Here is a 20,238-nt window from a genome sequence, read left to right as displayed (position 1 = left end):
CCAGCTCCTGCTCTCTAGCTGTCATGTTTGTTTTCAAACCACTTTCCTAGCAAGGAGAAAGTTCACAGCCTTTTCCAGGTATGGCTCTTTAGAATTTTTAGTAAACACATCAGAACACATATCTAAATGAGTATTTTCTTTCAGGGTCACTTTGAAAAGTGACAAACTTATTGTAATGATGCTGCTTTTTCATACAATACAAGTGAAACTCCTCCTTTGAAAGTGAAAAGCCTTACCAAGTCTGAAAAAAATCAGACTCAGTAATCCACAATCATACTTCATTTTAGATATAGTATTACCCATCTTGATTTCCTACCTCATTCATAAGACTTAGCACTAAATAACACCTACTAGTCACAAAAACTAAATCTATACTATATATATATATAAACACACACATACACATCCACACATAGATACATATTATGTACACAAATTTTTAAATACACTGCAGTTTGAAGACAAACTCTAAGAGAGGAGTTAGAATTTTTGTTTTGTTTTGTTTTTGAGACAGAGTCTCACTCTGTCGCCCAGGCTGGAGTGCAGTGGCATGATCTTGGCTCACTGCAGCCTCCGCCTCCTGGGTTCAAGCGATTCTCATAGCTCAGCCTCCCAAGTAGCTGGGATTACAGGCACACACCACCACACCCAGCTAATTTTAATATTTCTAGTAGTGATAGGGTTTCACCATGTTTGCCAGGCTGATCTCTAACTCCTGGCCTTGTGTGATCCACCCATCTCGGCCTCCCAAAGTGCTGCAATTACAGGCATATGCCATCATGCCCAGCCTTAGAAAATTTCTGAGTAGTAAAAATATCCCTGGAAAAATATTTAAATTCTCAAAGAAGAGCACATAATCGAATATGTGAATTTAGGAATTCATGTTTTTAAAAAAATCAGTCACATTACTGCAGAGTCACATCTCATGTATTTCACACAGTGGCCAGCTCCATGAATATTTATGAAGCAGAACTGAACCAAATTTTTAAGCATTTTTCATGTCCATTTTATCACTGGAAAAGTAATAGTGTTACTCCATATACAATTTAGGACCCGTTCAGGCCCTTCAATTCTTTCTCCAAAGGTTTTCTCATGGATGTATTTGAGATCTTACTGCAAATCAGCCTATCTGCAGGTGTCTGTGGAGTTCCTTTAAGCTCAGTGAACATCCAGTGCAGACACACAGACTTTCAATACTGTAGCCATTATGATTGACACTTACATCTCTCAGTGCTACTCTCTTTCAGAAGGCAAAGACTACAAACTTTATTGCCCATATTCTTCATCAGCTACCAGGAAGTAACATAACTCTGGTCTCCTATCCTATCACTTCTGTCCATTTGACATTCGACAGATGGAAACTCACCAGTAATCTCACTGAAGCATGGATAAATCAGCACACATGCAGGATAGAAAATTCCAGTAGGCTTAAGGTGTTAAGAAAAAAGGGTTAGAAAGAACTCTGTCCAGCACATACATCTGATTTAGCAGCCAATTTGTGCTTTTTTCTATCAAGTAGATATAGCTGTGTTCTGCTGTAAGCATAATCCATACATACTGATGGAAAACAAGAACCACACAGGGTCCCCTTTAAAGGAAACATCTCTAGTGCTTTTTAAATCTTATTTTTTGAATAATGAAACCCTCTCTCTATATCAATCTATATCTCTATATCTATATGAGGTAAAGTATAAATGCCCATTTAAAATTATGTTTATGAAGTTTTCAATGATGGAGAAATGAAATGAGCAAAATAGTAAATGAGAAAACAGTACAAAATTGCATATGTATTATCATAGCTATATAAAAAATTGTGTCTAGAAAAAAAATCCTAGAAATGAATGTACCAAGAAATTCAATGTTATTCTCTATGAGATAGTATGGAAAAAGATTTATTATGCTTTTCCTTTTATTTCTCAACTTTCTACAATAAGCATATATTATTTCTATAATTTAAAAATTAGATAAATGCCATTTGATTGATTCAAATTGGTTTACATACATACCAGCTTATCAGCAACAAAAGTGTTATGTAATATAAGGTTGAAATAACTTTGCGAATAGAAACAGAGGAGCCTACAAACTCCCCTGTCCCTAAACTTTTGCCACTAACTAGTAGCTGATAATTGTCTAAAGATAACCAAGATTTGGCCAGGTTCAGTGGCTCAGGCCTGTAATCCCAGCACTTTGGGAGGCTTAGGTGGGTGGATAACTTGACATCAAGAGTTTAAGACCAGCCTGGCCAATGGTGTAACCCCATCTTTACTAAAAACACAAAAATTGCTGTAGGACTGCTGGAGGTCATGCCACCTGACTTCAAACTATACTACAAGGCTACAGTAATCAAAACAGCATGGTACTGGTACCAAAACAGCATGGTACTGGTACCAAAACAGAGATATAGAGCAGTGGAACAGAACAGAGGCCTCAGAAGCAATGCAACACGTCTACAACCACCTGGTCTTTGACAAACCTGACAAAAACAAGCAATGGGGAAAGGATTCCCTGTTTAATAAATGGTGTTGGGAAAACTGGCTAGCCATGAGCAGAAAGCTGAAACTGGACCCCTTCCTAACACCTTACACTGAAATTAACTCCAGATGGATTAAAGATTTAAACATAAGACTTAACACCATAAAAACCCTAGAAGAAAACCTAGGCAATACCATTCAGGACATAGGCATAGGCAAGCACTTCATGATTAAAACACCAAAAGCAATGTCAACAAAAGCCAAAATAGACAAATGGGATCTAATTAAACACCAGAGCTTCTGCACAGCAAAAGAAACAATCATTAGAGTGAACCGGCAACCAACAGAATGGGAAAAATTTTTGCAATCTACCCATCTGACAAAGGGCTAATATCCAGAATCTACAAAGAACTAAAACAGATTTACAAGAAAAAAACAAACAAACCCATTCAAAAGTGGGTGAAGGATATGAATAGACACTTTTCAAAAGAAGACATTTATGAGGCTAACAAACATATGAAAAAATGCTCATCATCACTGGTCACTAGAGAAATGCAAATCAAAACCACATTGAGATACCATCTCCTGCCAGTTAGAAAGGTGATCATCAAAAAATCTGGAGACAACAGATGCTGGAGAGGATGTGGAGAAATAGGAACACTTTTACACTGTTGGTGGCAGTGTAAGTTAGTTCAACCATTGTGGAAGATAGTGTGACGATCCCTCAAGGATCTAGAAATAGAAATTCCATTTGACCCAGCAATCCCATTACTGGGCATGTACCCAAAAGATTATAAATCATTCTATTATAAAGACACATGCACATGTATGTTCACTGTGGCACTATTTACAATAGCAAAGAACTGGAACCAACCCAAATGCCCATCAAAAATAGACTGGACAAAGAAAATGTGGCACATATACACCATGGAATACTATGCAGCCATAAAAAGATGAGTTCATGTACTTCGTAGGGACATGGATGAATCTGGAAATCATCATTCTCAGCAAACTGACACAAGAACAGAAAACCAAACACCGCATGTTCTCACTCATAGGTGGGTGTTGAACAATGAGGACACATGGGCACAGGGAGGGGAGCATCACACACTGGGGTCTGTTGGTGGGGTGGGAGGCTAGGGGGGAGAGAACGAGGGGCGGGGAGGTTGGGGAGGGATAACACTGGGAGAAATGCCTGACGGGGGGATGGAGACAGCAAACCACCATGGCATGTGTATACCTATGCAACAATCCTGTAAGATCTGCACATATACCCCAGAACTTAAAGTACAATAAACACACACACACACACACACACACACACACAAATTAGCCAGGCCTGGTGGCACGTGCCTGCAGTCCCAGCTACTTGTGAGGCTGAGACATGAGAATCGCTTGAATCCAGGAACCTGAGGCTGCAGTGAGCTGAGATCACACCACTGTACTCCAGCCTGAGTGACAAACCAAGGCGCCATCTCAAACAAAAGAAAAAGAAAAGATAACCAAGATTTTTTAATCAGCAATATTTCTTTCTGACTTAAAGAGCAGAATGCCACACACCCAGGCTACCATTAGCCAAGAATGCATTCAGTATACTAAACTGCAGATTCTCCAAAAATGTATAGTTCATACAGGGAGTAAGTACATGAGATGAGTTTTGTTTGCTTAAAGCCTATGTAATAATCTATGGCACAAGAAGCAAGACACAAAATATTACAAATTGTATGAACCCATCTATATGACATTCTAGAGAAAGCAGAACTAACCTATAATGACAGAAAGCAGTTGGCAGAGGGTGGGGACATGGGATTGACTGTAAGGAGGCATGTGGAAATTACATCTTGTCTGGGATACTGGTTACATGGTTGCATATGTTTGTTCAAACTCACCAAACTGTACGTTGTTTTAAATCATGCATTTTGTATTATGTAAATTATACTTTAATAAAAATAACCTTTGGGATTTATGATACACTCTTACATGGCATGTAATGATAATACAGAGTATGACAGTCTCACTCTGGGGACAATCTTGCTAATAGGCAGCCATAATCATGCTAGTTTTGAGAGTTCAAAACAAAATTATCCCTACTCACCACAAGAAGCTTCCAATGATGCCACAATTCTACCAATGCAGAGTCATTCTTATGGGATCTCTGAGTATTATGTTGATGGGAAAACATCACTTGAAGAAGAGAAGAGTAAGACCTCAAGCCTGGCCAAGCACAGCAGCTAACAATTGTAATCCCAGCACCTTGGGAGGCCAAAGTGGGCAGATCACTTGAGTCCAGGAGTTCGAGACCAGCCTAGGCAACATGGGGAAACCCCATCTCTACAAAAAATTGCAAAAATTAGCCAGGCATGGCGGCACATGCTTATAGTTCCAGCTACTTTGGGGGCTGAGGCTGGAGGATCTCTTGAGGCCAGGAAGTCAAGGCTGCAGTGAACTGATCATGCCACTGCACTCCAGTTTGGAAGACTGGGCGAGATCTTGTCTTAAAAAAAAAAAAAGGACCTCAAACCACTTTTAATTATCTATTAGACAAAATTACTTTCCACACCAGGCATGGTGGCTCATGCCTGTAATCCCAGCACTTTGGAAGGCTAAAGTGAGTGGATCACTTGAGGCCAGGAGTTTGAGACCAGCCTGGCCAACACCCCTACTAAAAATACAAAAATTAGCCAGACATGATGGTGGGCACCTGCTAATTTTAAACCCAGCTACTTGGGAGGCTGAGGCACAAAAATCACTTTAACCTGAAAGATAGAGGTTTCAGTGAGTCAAGATCACCTCACTGCACTCCAGCCTGGGTGACAGAGTAAGACTCCATCTCAAAAAAAAAGAAAAGAAAATAACTTTCCAGCAGTATCAGCTATGTAAGGAAGGTCTGGAAGTGGGGCAGAGAGACAAGAGTGGAGAGGGTCTGAGAGACACCCCAGAAAGGTATTAAAGTTTGCCAATTTCATATAGTGTCCTCTCATATGTTACTCATAGAGAGTAACATTCAATTTCTTGGTACATTTATTTCTAGTTTTTTTTCTAGACATAGTTTTTTATATAATTATGATAATACTATATATACAATTTTGTACTCTTTTCTCATTTACTATTTTACTCATTTCATTTCTGTGTCATTGAATACTTCATAAACTTTTTTTTTTTTTTTTTTTTTTGAGATGAAGTCCTGCTCTGTCGCCCAGGCTGGAGTGCAGTGGCACAGTCTCAACTAACTGCAATCTCCATCTCCCGGATTCAAGTGATTCTCCTGCCTCAGCTTCCTGAGTAGCCGGGATTACAGGCGCCTGCCACCATGCCTGGCTAGTTTTTGTATTTTCGGTAGAGACGGGGTTTAACTATGGTGGTCAGGCTGGTCTTGAACTCCTGACCTTGTGATCCACTCGCCTTGGCCTCCCAAAGTGCTGGGATTACAGGCATGTGCCACTGTGCCTGGACCATAAACATGATTTTAAATAGGCATTTATAGTTTGCCTCCTTTTTACAGGAGAAATATAATCATTTTACAGGAGAAATACAAACATTAGAAAAGCGTATCCCCTGAGTATGCATGTGAGGCCCAGTTGAACCCCACTCTCCCCCTTCCTAGACCTTTTGCCCAAGATGATGGTGATGAGCAACATCCACTGCTCCTGAATACTTCTTTCCATCTACAAACTATTTTCACATCAGTCATTTCATTAGATCAATTCAACTACCTTTGAGTTAATAACTAACAGGTAGATAGCAGTAGCATTCCTGTTCTACAGTTAAGAAAACTGAGAGAAATCAGAGTGATTAGTGGGCTTAACCAATGCCCCACAGATAAGAGCTACCAGAAATGCTCCCTGATGTGCTTCGGTAGTCTATATTTAGATCATCCTCACAAAACCTTGAACCCGGTAACATACACTACCAACCTTTGCCAACCTAATATGAAGATTGGGAAATGCATGGTAAATTATTGCCCTGAATATGCTGATGAACAAAAGCAAGTTTCATCTTTACATAAGTTATTTCAATTGCCATGGCTTAGAATCAGCAGACTGGGATTCAAGTTCCTACTGGCTGTAAAATTCATCATCCTAGGCCTTAATTTCATCAGCAAAATTAATGTCTGTTCTTATTCATAGGACTTTTGTAGAATCAAATAAATAATGAACACTAAAATATTCTATGAACTGCATGGCACTGAATGACTATTAGATGCTTTATTTATAACTATCCAAACCCAAACAGAGATTGTAAATGCATTTTGTTAGGTGATTTCTAGATTAATTATAATTTTTAAATGTATTATGTGATAAAAATCTAGGTAATAAATATATTTTCAGATTACTTACTATTCATGTATATAATCAATTTTAGGATTCCTTTTATCTGGCAAATTAGGATCGTGAAATATTTTGCTCTCAGGAAAAGCCCAGAAATAACCAGAGAGTGCCATTGAAAGTAACAATTCAGCAGAAATCAAACATGATACAGTAATGAAAAGCAAGATAAGTTTTCACAAATATGTGATAACATCCAGGAAGCAGTAAGCTAAGAAGAGGCAAAAATGGGCTAAGATTTGCATTGATGGAGAAAATTCTTTTAAGCTTAATTCTTTTATAACTTTTGTTGTTCTTCCTGTACTGCCGAAAAGGGCTTAAAATAGGATCACAGTAGCCAGTGACAAGTCTAATTTCCAGATTCTCAAGCAAAACTGTGCAAAGGAACCCAATATTTTTGCAACCAAGGATCCCCCAAAACTCCCCCTTCCTGAAGAGGCATCTGGTTTAGACTTTCCTTAGTGTCTGTCTCAGCAGAGCTCCTATCCTGTGTCCTCAGCCTGCTGAACCTCCTCCTGGCTATCTTTCCCATTTGCCTTTGAAAAGTATTTGCAGATTTGAAAATTAGTCCTTTATCAAGTCTGTCAAAGAGCAACTCGTTGTGAGAAGTCAATATCCCAAAGCCCCATAGCTGAACCTAGAAAAAAGTCAAAACTACAGACCCTAGATTTTACCACTACACTAGTCATGCACTAGTCACTCTGATAAAGGTCTCCATGCTTTTCTGGAAGACCCTCAAAGTCTCCTCATTCTCCAGCAGCATGAGGAAATTTTCTTTTCTCTTTTTCTTCTGTCACAACATAACTTGATTTTAGGAGGGTAAATGTTGGCAGATACATGCTGAGAGAATAGAAAGAGAAAATTCAAATAAATAGTAATAGGCAGGCTTGAAACCATCTTCCTCTTACACATTTTTTTAATTGGTGAAAGTTGCCAGGAAACAGGTTATTGCTGAAAAAATATGTTCTGAAAAACAAAAATTGAACTGAGAAGACTGAGCTCCAACTCCAGTGGATATGATGTCTCTGATTCCATTAGGCCATGCACTGCTTACTCCCTGCTACAGAAAGAGAATTTGTCTCACACACACACACACACACACACACACACACACACACACGCATACAAGCACTGAGAGAGTCCCCTGCAAGCCATTAACATTGGCAAAATGACAGCTCCACTAAGGCGGCCATGACAGCAGCCAGAAAACAATTATGTTTTCTGTGAGTATGCACAAGTTTCAAAAGAGCCATTTATCATCTTTCCTAGTAGAAATTCATTTTCTTTCTTTTTTTTTGTTTTCTTTTTAAAACCAATCTTCACTGATAGCTGGTTAGAGAAGGGTCTGACTGGAGTGTTGATGACGACCCTCAATCCACTGCCACAATTTCTCTCACAACCCAATTGAGCTAAGACTGCAGTGAGATGGAACAGTTCTCCAATGCCAAGTCTCCTGCAGTTGAAATGGGCCTGTCAAATGTTTTTCTTTCCTACTCCAAAAGTACCCCAGTACCTCCATCCAGAGGGAGAAAATCAGAGAGTTCTGTTTCTGGGCAGTTGGATAGAGAGTTGAATGCAACTGCCCTCATTGCTCTTTGATCTTCTCTTCTCCAGTGATTTTATTCTTTACTCTACCTCTACCAATCTTCCAAGGGTCAATCCCTAGCCCTTGTTATTAGCAAAATCTACAACCACCCATTGTAGCAAATTTGAATACTCCACTCAGACCTCCATCCACTCTCTTTCCAGTTCACTCCCTATTGTGCCCATCTGCAACAAGCCTTCAGCCCCTCTAGGGAATACAATCCATTAATTGTACCATCTGTTCAGTGTCCCTCCCCACTTCATGTCCTCACTTCCTTGATCCTGTTTAAATGCCATACCATATCATTATGAAAATTCCCTTGCTTCTCTCCCTGCACTCTCCACCCTCTTGCTTCTCTCTGTTTATTATACTTGCTTTGAAAACTTTAGGCCTGGGAAAATACAATTCTTCTCCTACGGTGTGCCTGCTGCACCCATGTAGCTGAACAAGGCCATAGAAAAATGCATTACCATGTTAATATGATTTGGCTCTGTGTCCCCACCCAAATCTCACCTTGAATTGTAATGCCCACAATCCCCAGGTGTTGAGGCCAGTCCAGGTGGAAGTAATCGGATTATGGCGGCGGTTTCCCCCATGCTGTTCTCATGTTAGTGAGTGAGTCTCACAAGATCTGATGGTTTTGGTTTTGCACTCATTCTCTCTCCTGCCGCCTCGTGAAGAGGTGCCTTCCACCATGATTGTAAGTTTCCAGAGGCTCTCCAGCAATGTGGAACTGTGAGTTAGTTAAACCTCTTTTCTTTATAAATTACCCAGTCTCCAGTATCTCTTCACAGCAGCATAAGAACAGACTAATATAGTAAATTGGTACTGGGAGTAGTGGGGTGCTGCTGTAAAGATTACCAAAAATGTAGAAGTGACTTTGGAAATGGGTAACAGGCAGAGGTTCAATCAGTATGGAGGGCTCAGAAGAACACAGAAAGATATAGGAATGTTCAGAACTTCCTAGAGACTTGTGGAATGGCTTTGACTAAAATGCTGATAGTGATATGGACAACGAAGTCCAGGCTGAGGTGGTCTCAGATGGAGATGAGGAACTTACTGGGAATGGAGTAAAGGTGACTCTTGCTATGCTTTAGCAAAGAGACTGATGCCCCCTGGCCCTAGAGATATGTGGAACTTTGAACTTGAGAGAGATAATTTAGGATATTTGACAAAAGACATTTCTAAGTGACAAAGTGTTCAATCAGAACAGAAAAGTTTGAAAAATTTGCAGCCTGATGATGGGATAGAATAGAAAAACCTATTTTCTATGGGAGAAATTCAAGTCTGCCACAGAAATTTACATAAGTAATGGGGAGCCAAAATGTTCATCACCAAGACAATGGGGAAAATGTCTTCAGGACATGTCAGAGACCTTCATGGCCTCCCCTCCCAACACAGACCAGGAGGCCTAGGAGGAAAAAATAGTTTAGTGGGCCAGACCCAAGGGCCCCCTGCTCTGTCCAGCCTCAGGACACAGTGCCCAGTGTCCCAACTGCTTCAGCTCCAGCCATGGCTAAATGGGGCCAATGTACAGCTCAGGTCACTGCTTCAGAGGATGCAAGCCACAAGACTTGGTGGCTTCTACATGGTGTCAAGCCTATGGATGCACAGAAGTCAAGAACTGAGATTTGGGAACCTCCACCTAGATTTCAGAGGAAATATAGAAACGCCTGGATATACAGGCAGAAGTTTGCTGCAGGGGAATAGCTCTCATGGAGAACCTCTATTATGGAGTCCCCACTGGGACACTGTCTACTGAAGCTGTGAGAAGAGAACCACCATTTTCCAGACACCAGAATGGTAGATCCACCAATAACTTGCACTGTATGCCTGGAAAAGCCACAGACACTCAACACCAGCCTGTGAGAACAGCCTCTAGGGAGGCTGTATCCTGCAAAGCCACAGGGGCAGAGCTGCTTAAGGCCATGGGAACCCACCTCTTGCAAACTGGATGTGAGACATCAGAGTCCAAGGAGATCATTTTAGAACTTTAAGGTTTAATGACTGATTTATTGGATTTTTGACTTGCATGGGGCCTATAGCCCCTTTGTTTGGGCCAATTTCTTCCATTTGTAATGGGTGCATTTACCCAATGCCTGTACCCTCATTGTATCTAGGAAGTAACTAACTTGCTTTTGATTTTATGAGCTCATAGATGGAAGGGACTTGCCTTGTCTCAGATGAGACTTTGGACTTGGACGTTTGGGTTAATGCTGGAATGAATTAAGACTTTGGGGGACTGTTGGAAGGGCATGGTTGTATTTTGAAATGTGAGAACATGAGATTTGGGAGAGGCCAGGGGCAGAATGATATGATTTGGCTCTGTTCCCCACCCAAATCTCACCTTGCATTGTAATCCCCATAATCCCCATGTGTCAAGGGTGGGACCAGGTGGAAGTAATTGGATCATGGGGGCAGTTTCCCTCATGCTGTTCTCATGATAATGAGTAAGTCTCATGAGATCTGATGGTTTTATAAGCATCTGGAATTTTTCCCTGCTTGCACTCATTCTCTCTCCTCCCACCCTGCAAAGAAGTGCCTTCCACCAAGTTTCCTGAGGCCTCCCCAGCCATGTGGAACTGTGCATCAATTAAACCTCTTTTTTTAATAAATTACCCAGTCTCAGATATTTCTTCATAGCAATGTGAGAATGGACTAATATGCATGCTAGTAGGGATCATTTTTCACTAATGACTTTGAATCTCAAATGGACCCAGTAATACTACTGCCTTTCCATGGTTCATTCACTCTTTTACTTTTCTAGTTGACAGTTTCATACTTTTCTCCTCTCTCCTGAGACTTCCCATGCTTCTTCCCACATCTAGGCATTGTTATTATATGTATTTTCTTCTCTCATTTAATAAAGTAGCACAAACATCTTTTTTGTTAACTGAATCATTTAATAGTGATTCTTGAGGGCCTTTAGAATACTGTGCCAAGCATTGGAGATAAAAAGAATAATAAAGATATAAACTCAAAGAATTTAAATATTTTATTCTCTTTCTTTAAAAGTTTACTTCTAAACCTGGACAGACAATAACATCCCCAACAGGTCAGTAGTTTGGAAACTCAAGACCTAGTTTCCAATGCAAAACTCTATTCTTCTGAACACCCTTTTTTATTGCTCCTATCTAGTTCTAATTATTTCTATATGTATTGTTTCATTTTGCATATGTGGTTGCATTACTTTGTGTAGATGGATGGATGGATGGATGGATGGATGATTACATAAATAGATAATTACCTCATATCTTTCCATGCATTTCATACATTAATATAGGAATACACACATACACACATGACACACCTATTCATATCTTTCTTTGTAACTATATTATAGGCTTTTGAGGGATCATTGGCTATGTCTTATAACTGTCATCACATTTTTTTATATCCCACCCATTTTTGTTCCCCATGCTCACTCCCGGCATCAGGTATGAGCTACATGCAAAGTAAGGTCTCAAGAAGTGGTGGTGAACCAACCAGGAGGAAAAGAATTTAGTTGACTAACATAGTATTTCTCTTCTCTGTGAAAAGTAGCAGCTGTATAGCAACTTCATACTCCACATTTGCAGAGCCCTTCAGGGCCTTTCAAATTCTTTTATCTAACCCCACTCTCACAACACTGCCAAGAAGGTAGAGTGATTTTCCCATTTCACCAACGAATAAAACTGAGACCCACATGAGGTAAGAGGCTTGTCTAGCTAGTGACTTGTGCTAGATATTTTCTGCTTCCACCCAGAGCCACTGTCCAGCTACTCCACCCCGCTCTCTTCCCCAGGAGATGGCCTGTGTGGCCAGCATCAACAACTCCCTTCTCTCTGGCTTTCAGTAAGATGTGGCCAATGGAAGGGTCCCCGATGGGATAGTGGGAGGAGAGTAAAGTGGGAATGTATAATCCTGACTCCATCCCTGTTGGTTCACTCTAAGTTGACTGTGGCCTTGAAATGATGGCCACTGCTCCTGTCAGGTGACTTTCTCCAACTTCTACTCATTGTTAGCTCCAGTAGCCATTCTCCCTACTCTTGCTTCTTCAGCCAAGTAATGGCTCCCCACACTTGCTTTCTCTGAGACCCTACACCATCCCTTGTTGGTTTCCCTGAACCCTGCTCACACCCTTGTAATAGTCTTTATACCCAGCACTCTTCAGTTGCCCACTGTGAATATGCCATATATCTTACTGGGTTCCTGGGTGATATATGTTAGTCCTATTCCAACCTTCTAACTCTTGTTCAATCCTCTGGGCTCCAATTCTAAACAACTGCTTCTCTTGAGACCAAATCAAAGGAAAGAGCGTCATTGCATCACATCAAGCAGCCCCCACTGCCTGTTACCCGTGAGGACCTTCCAGGAGTGCAAAAACTCCTCACATCCAGCCTGCTCAGCTCAGTTGGTAAGTTCTGGAGTACAAATATCTGTACCTGCAGACAACTGTAGCTTTCCGTCAGTAAACAAATTGGCCCCAGCCACCGAGACATTAGTGGAAGCAGGACAGTGACTCATCAGAGAAGCTGCAGTCACTTGACCCCCTGTGACTCAGACACATTGTGTTGTCAACAGGGCACTGAGCTGAATAAAAGCTGAATAAACCAATGCTTTGCCTCACCCAGGGTCCTGGCAATGAATGAATTAAAAAGCACTGAGAATATTAGTCTATTCGGTCCTCCTCTTAAATATCTCTCCTGTGTATCTTCCAATATTTCTCTGTCATCCCTCCTCTTTCTTCCCCACCCACAAAAAAAAATGATTTGTTAAAAATGAATCAGATAGAGGTACACAAGGCCTGCACTTCCAAGGTAACAAGCACACGGCCACCAGCCAGCACTGCACTTTGCTTTAATCATTTAGTGGTGCTTGGTATCCACAACTCCAAAGCCCTGCTTCTCCTCTTTCTTCCAATTTTAGCGTGAACAAAAAAACACAATTTGAAAAGCAAGTACCCTTAGCTAACTGGCTTCTGATCCAATCTCTCTTCCCTAATTACTTCCTCTCTTGGTTGAAGTTCCTTCAGCTTTTATAATTTTAAGACCTGTGCCTGTGGCATGGCCTTGCAAAACTTTGCTTATAATAGCTAGATAACATGTTGAGCATGACATGTTCAATGAAATAACAATAAGCAAGTACCAAGTGCTCAGCATGTGCTAACACCTTTACTTAGGTTATCCCATTTAATCATTTAATAACCATGGGAGACTGTGTGTGTGTGTGTGTGTGTGTGTGTGTGTGTGTGTGTGTGTTATAAATGAGGACAGGCTCAGATGAGTTAAGTGATTTAGTTATGGCCATGCAGTTAATGATGAAAAAGGAATGTGAATTTGAATCCAGATCTATCTGTCCCTCAATTCCATACTCTTTACCATTTTCCTACTTCTGTATATATATTTAATTTAATTTTCAAAATACAGAGTTATTCAACTTCAGACAAAAATTCTCAAGAGAAGGCAAAATATGCCATGTTAATTTTTGTAATCAAGTTTAGCACTCATTTATTAAGCACATACTATGTACCAGGCCATGTGCAATGTACCAGGGGCAAAAAGGTGGAAAAGATGTCATCTCTGCTTTGAAAGAACTCACAGTCTAAGTAGAGACACAGCTTCTAAATTATTATTTTTTTTTTTGAGACAGAGTCTTGCTCTGTTGCCAGGTACCAGGCTGGAGTGCAGTGGCGAGATCTCGACTCACCGCAGCCTCCACCTCATGGGTTCAAGCAATACTCCTGCCTCAGCCTCCCGAGTACCTGGAACTACAGGTATGCACCACCATGCCCAGCTAATTTTTGTATTTTAGTAGAGATGGGGTTTCACTATGTTGGCCAGGATGGTCTCAATCTCTTAACCTTGTGATCTGCCAGCCTCGGCCTCCCAAAGTGCTGGGATTACAGGCATGAGCCACTGCACCTGGCCCAGCTTCTAAATTTTTTAAGTCCCCTGGTTTCCCTTCAGCTCTGGGATTATATAAAAATAAATTTTTGCTTTTGTTTGTGTCAACATCATTGCTGAAAGATTTCTACTTCTTACTCAGCAACTACAATTAAGACCAGAATAGATGATCACCTCTGTGTGTATTTTAGAAAAAGGTAGAAAGGAAAAAGAAAGAAAAAAAAAAAGAGAGGAAAGGAGGGAGGAAGAGAAGGGAAGGGGAGGGGAGGGGAGAGGAGGGGAGGGGAGGGGAAGGGAGGGGAGCGATTCTCCTGCCTCAGCCTCCCAAGTAGCTAGGATTACAGGTGCTCCCCAACCCTTACTAATTTTTATATTTTTAGTAGAGAAAGGGTTTCACCATGTAGGCCAGGCTGGTCTCAAATTCCTGACCACAAGCAATTCTCCCGCCTTTACCGCCCAAAGTGTTGGGATTACAGCCATAAGCCACCATGCCTGGCCTGCACCAGCCACTTATAATTTTAGATTCACAGTGCCTAGGATGGTGCCTGCCACATGAAAAGGCTTCAGTGTGTAATTTAACGTGTTTATTATATGAATAATTCCCAAACCCAGGCTCTTTTCATTCATCATCCAGGTTGTCTCCCTAAGTAGTTCATTATTACCACAGGGGTAGTTTTACCCAGTACACAGATTGAAGGAAATCCCCTGGATTATGGGCATGTGATCCAGTCTCAATAAAGAGCAGTAGCAGGAGTGAAGAGTCTTGCAGAACCCTGAGTTATTTTGAAGGCATGGTAAGCCTGCAAGAGGTGACCCTAAAACTAGGGGGAAAAAGTCAAAAAGAGAAATCTTACCTACTTCCTAATTTTACTTTTGGCAGGTCTAGAGTCAGGGAGATGTGTTTGAAGTTCAGGCTTAATAACCCTGAATATTAATCATGAGTTTACCAGTGTTATACTAGTACATGCAGCTAGGAAAGAAACTAAGTATTAAGGGCTCGGAATTCTATAAAAATTAGCACCATGACTCTTGTGAATAGAAAAAAAAATTCCTCTAATAATTGGTTCTAAAACTTGGGTTAATTTAAGAATCATCTCAGTGGGTTTTTAAGTTTTCAAAGTCCCATGGTAGAGCCACTGATTCAGGGGGGCCTGGAAGTTTTTTTCCAACAAGCAACCCAAGTGATAATAATGTAGACAATGCTTAAAGTGGTCTCCCAAGCTTTTTTTAAAATTATACACCCATATATTTAATTTTTTAATCATAAATTGTACTCTGTGTTTCTGCACCTATACATAGAACATACTCAGAATTAAAATATTTAAAAGATAAAATGAAAGTAAATCTAAATAGAATTTCCAATATTAATCTTTCTACCCATCAATAGATCATCCAAGTATGTATCGATGTGCATCCCAAGAGCAAGGCTGCCCCTCAGTAAAATCAGCATCTATTTTAATGGTCTCAAGGGCCTCATTTAAGGACATATCCAACTACACAATTTTTTTAATCTATTGAGGTTCTTCTGTGTACCAGGCACTGTGCTAGACCATTTCACCCCATATTATCTCATTTAATCCACCTAGACCCTGCAAGATAAGTACTATTAATAACAATTACAAAATTCAGTGAGGCCCATGTAGGTTGCCTAATGTCTCATAGATAACAAATAATGAAAACAAGGAATTTGAATCCAGGTTTCTAATGTTTTTCACTATATTATGTATATATGTCAGTTAAGAGTGTATTTGGCTGCAAGGAAACAGAAATTCAATTACAATGATTTAACTAGATAGTGGGGGTTTTTTTTTTCTGTAATAAAAGTTCCCATGTATGGAACCCAGGCTGGTAAAGAGGTTCTATGATGTCACGAAGGACACAAGTTTCTTCTCTCTTTCTGTTCTGCCATCTTTAGTAAGTAGTTTTTGTCACAAAATGGCTATTCCTATATCCAGGCATCACAGCTATATCCATACAAGAAAATAGAAATGGGAGAAAGGACAAAAGACAAAAGATAAAAGAGGTCTTTACTCAGCCCCATTTAATAAGCTTTCCCAGGAGCCCCCACCTGGTAACTTGATCTTGAATCTCATTGGCCAGAACTGTGCCACAAAGCCACCTGTAGCTGCAAGCTATATACTTTAAGCTGGGCATAGTTGGGAAAAGATTGGATTTCTCCTCATTAAGAAGCAGAGATTGGATTTAATGGATGCAACCAGGAATATCTGCCACATTACTTCTGTCTTAAACCAAGAACTACCACAACATTGTAGCTACTACGTAAAGAGAATCTTTTTAAGTCGTGTAGTCCATATCCCCATCTAATGCTAGAATCCAGTCTACTCTATCATGACCAAGAGATGATCTAGCATCTGCTTTAAACTCCTAGGATGGGAAAAGAAAGCTCACAACTTTATTTTGAAATCTATTCTACTCGTGAGAGGCTTTAATTGTTAGAATTTCTATTCTAGTAAAAATCACAATGTATCACATTTACATTTTCACACTGGCATCTTAGGACTGGGGCTGTTACTTACTCATCTCTGTACCTGGTACAGTTGTCATAAAGAGGTGACTCAAGAAAAGATTCAAGGAATAAATGGAGAAATCTCTTTTTATATTGAGAGTAAATGATTCTTCTAACCACTTAAAACAAAACAAAACTCTTTTTTCTCTGCCAGGCCCATTCCATTTAACTGCACTGTCATGTTCAGTTAATAAGCAATATGAAGAGTGATATATTAGGGTCACATCCCAGGAGCTGGCTAGGATGTATAAGAGGCCCTGCAGAGTTCTGGAAATAAGCTCTGATCAGGAAGAAGTGAATGTGCTTTAGAGAACAACTTGCAATCTGGACCCACACACCACTGAGAAGAAATGGGGCTCCTACAGGGCAGACCCCAACCCAAAATTCACCACTCTTTTCCTGGTCTCTACTAATCTGGGTTTCCATCACTGCTTGGTAAATTTTTGCCACTACAACACAGAGAATCAAGGGAAAAGATGCACGTGTACGTGTGTGTGTGTGTGTGTGTGTGTGTGTGTGTTTTCAAACAATTTTCCCTCTGGGATTGTGGCCCTTCCTATGCTTTCTCTTCCAAGACCATAATCACTGCTTCCTCTGGTGTGTTCAGACGCATAAGTAATTTTTACCCCAAAGTAAATGGAGGAAACAAACTTTCTAAGTGGAGATGTAAGTTCACAAGGTTCAAGTGCTTGGAAGCTAAGATCTCCAGCTAGGCAGGACAAGATCTGATCTTATGATGACTTACCTTCTCTAAGCTTCTCATTCCTCATCAGTGAAGTGGGAATAGCAACATCACCATCTCAAATGTTGTTGTGCAGATTAAATGAGATACAGCCTGTAAAACACTTACCATGATGCCTGGTACATATAGTGCTTGGTAAGCATCAGCCAATCATTGTCAGCATCATTCTACTAAGCCCATGAGTTTGGCACAGGTCCTTCTCCTTTTGCAGGTTCTTTCCCTAACCCTGACCTTCAAGATAATTCCTAGGCCAGGTGCGGTGGCATGGCACTTTGAGAGGCCAAGTCTGGAGAATCACTTGAGGCCAGGAGTTTGAGACCCACCTGAATAACATAACAAGACTCTGTCTCTACTAAAAAAAATTGTAATTAGCCGGGTGTGGCGGTGCATGCCTGTAGTCTCAGCTACCCAGGAGGCTGGGGAGGGAGGATCCCTTGAACCCAGAAGTTTGAGGCTGCATTGAGCTATGATTACACCTCTGCACTCCAGCCTGAATAACAGAGTAAGACCATGTCTCAAAAAAAAAAAAATCACACCTGTTTCTTGCTCTTTACCCTACATGTCCAAGCCATACATAGCTCCCTCAGTACTACAGGCCTATGGAAAAAGAAACACTTTTTCTACTGGGCTCCTTCTTTGCACCTGACCCATAAACTTGCTAGTAATTCCCAGGTTCCCTTCCCAGAAATTGTCTTATCCACCTTTCTTCTTTGATCATGGACCAGCACAATTTGGATGTCTCCGAGTTAGCTCTCTTTTCATTTCCTTCCCTTTACTCTGCCTTTTTCAAATAGTAGTAACAAGCACCCAAATCCTAAATCCTTCTATCCTTCTTTTCTTTTTAAGAGATGGGGTCTTGTTTTGTTGCCCAGGATGGAGGGCAGTAACTATTCACAGAGATAATCATGGCACACACTATAGCTTCATATTCCTGAACTGAAGAGATCATCTCATCACAGCCTCTCAAGCAGCTGGGACTATAGGCAGGCACCACCACCCCCGGTTCCCCAAATATTCTTAATAAAAAAAAAATTAAAAAACATTTTATAACACATTATTATTTATTAAACACTCCCACTTAATACATCTCATTTTAACTTTGCAATAGCCTTGTGAAGGACTATTGTTCCCATTTTGAAGATGAGGAAACAGATCCAAAGAGCTGACAACACCTTCCCAAGGACCTGAAGGGAGTTAGAATGAATCTGAGACTCCATTTCTGATGCTCTGAAATTTGTGGTTTGGTCTCTGCCACCTTGACTTAGCATATGGGTCACTATATGTTTACTAGGGGAGGAGATACATGACCAAAATTTCCTGTCACTCTAGATACAGGTGTGCTGGGACATAGGGAAGGCTGCCTTCTATCCTCTCACTGTCTCTACGATAGGGGCTAGACGTACTGGTACAAAATGACATGCTGGCACTGGAATAACCTGGCTTCTGCTGTTTACTATGACTACTAGAATTACCTCCAAAAGAATCTAAGCCATCTCACTCCATCAAATATTTATTGTATACCTAGAATGTATTCAACACCACAGAATATACTGTGTTCTAAAATCTAGTCTAATGGCCCCCAAAACCTTCCAACCTAGTCAGGGACTAAGCCTAAGAATATAAAATAATAGATAATTAATTTTAAATTGGACAGAAGAGATTGTAGATGCTGAATTACTTCAGAGAAAAAGTAGATTCATGAGGTCTGAAATAATAAAGAGCGATTTTATGGAGGAAAAGCTTCAACTAAAATGAGAGGATGCATCATGAAAGAAATGAGGACCATATGGCTACTCATGGATCCCCCAGTGTATTTAGTGTACCAGGCACATTTACTCAAAATCACTTAGAATCCCCAAAGCAACAACCCAGGAGTCCTCACTTTATAGGTAAAGAAATTGAAGGTCAGAGAGGTTAAGTAGTTTACCCAAAGTCACAAGTCTTTTAAGTGATAAATCCAGGATTCAAAGTAAGCTTTATCTAATGCTAAAATTGGTGCTTTTTCTGCTACCTTGCTGCTTACTACTGACAGGCAAATCCAAGAGCTAAAACAAATGTTATTGTCTCATAAAGAGCCTGTTGAGAGAAAGGGGTATACGGAGAAGAATATTGGAGCTAGAATCAGTGGGCCAAATTTGTAATGAAGTTTTCATTTCTAACATATTTGGTAAGTCCTCCCTTTACTTTCAGTTGCCTTATCTGAGGTAAATGGAGAAAATGCTAACATCTCTTTCAAATAACTATAATAAAGATTAAAGGATAAACATACAGATATAACTAAAACATTAAACACCCACTTTTACATGTGTATCTTAATAAGCAATAAAAATACAAATTAAAGTACTTATATATTTCACTGGATTACCTGATCACATTTCTATTAAATAACCACCATAGCATCTTCAAGATCTAGCTAGGTATTAGTTAGAAAGGTTAGATTATGGCCGGGTGTGGTGGCTCATGCCTGTAATGCCAGCACTTTGGGAGGCCAAGGTGGGTGGATCACAAGAAATCACAAGGTCAAGAGATCGAGACCATCCTTGCCAACATGGTGAAACCTCATCTCTACTAAAAATACAAAAATTAGCCAGGCATGGTAGTACACACGTGTAGTCCCAGCTGCTTGGGAGGCTGAGGCAGGAGAATCACTTGAACCCGGGAGGCAGAGGTTGCAGTAAGCTGAGATTGTGCCACTACACTCCA

Source organism: Aotus nancymaae, unplaced genomic scaffold (assembly GCF_030222135.1).
Source record: "Aotus nancymaae isolate 86718 unplaced genomic scaffold, 86718_ANA_hifiasm-v0.15.2.pri h1tg000108l, whole genome shotgun sequence".
Classification (NCBI taxonomy): Eukaryota; Metazoa; Chordata; class Mammalia; order Primates; family Aotidae; genus Aotus; species Aotus nancymaae.
The sequence above is the reverse complement of the archived record's forward strand: the minus strand, read 5'-3'. Positions refer to the sequence as shown.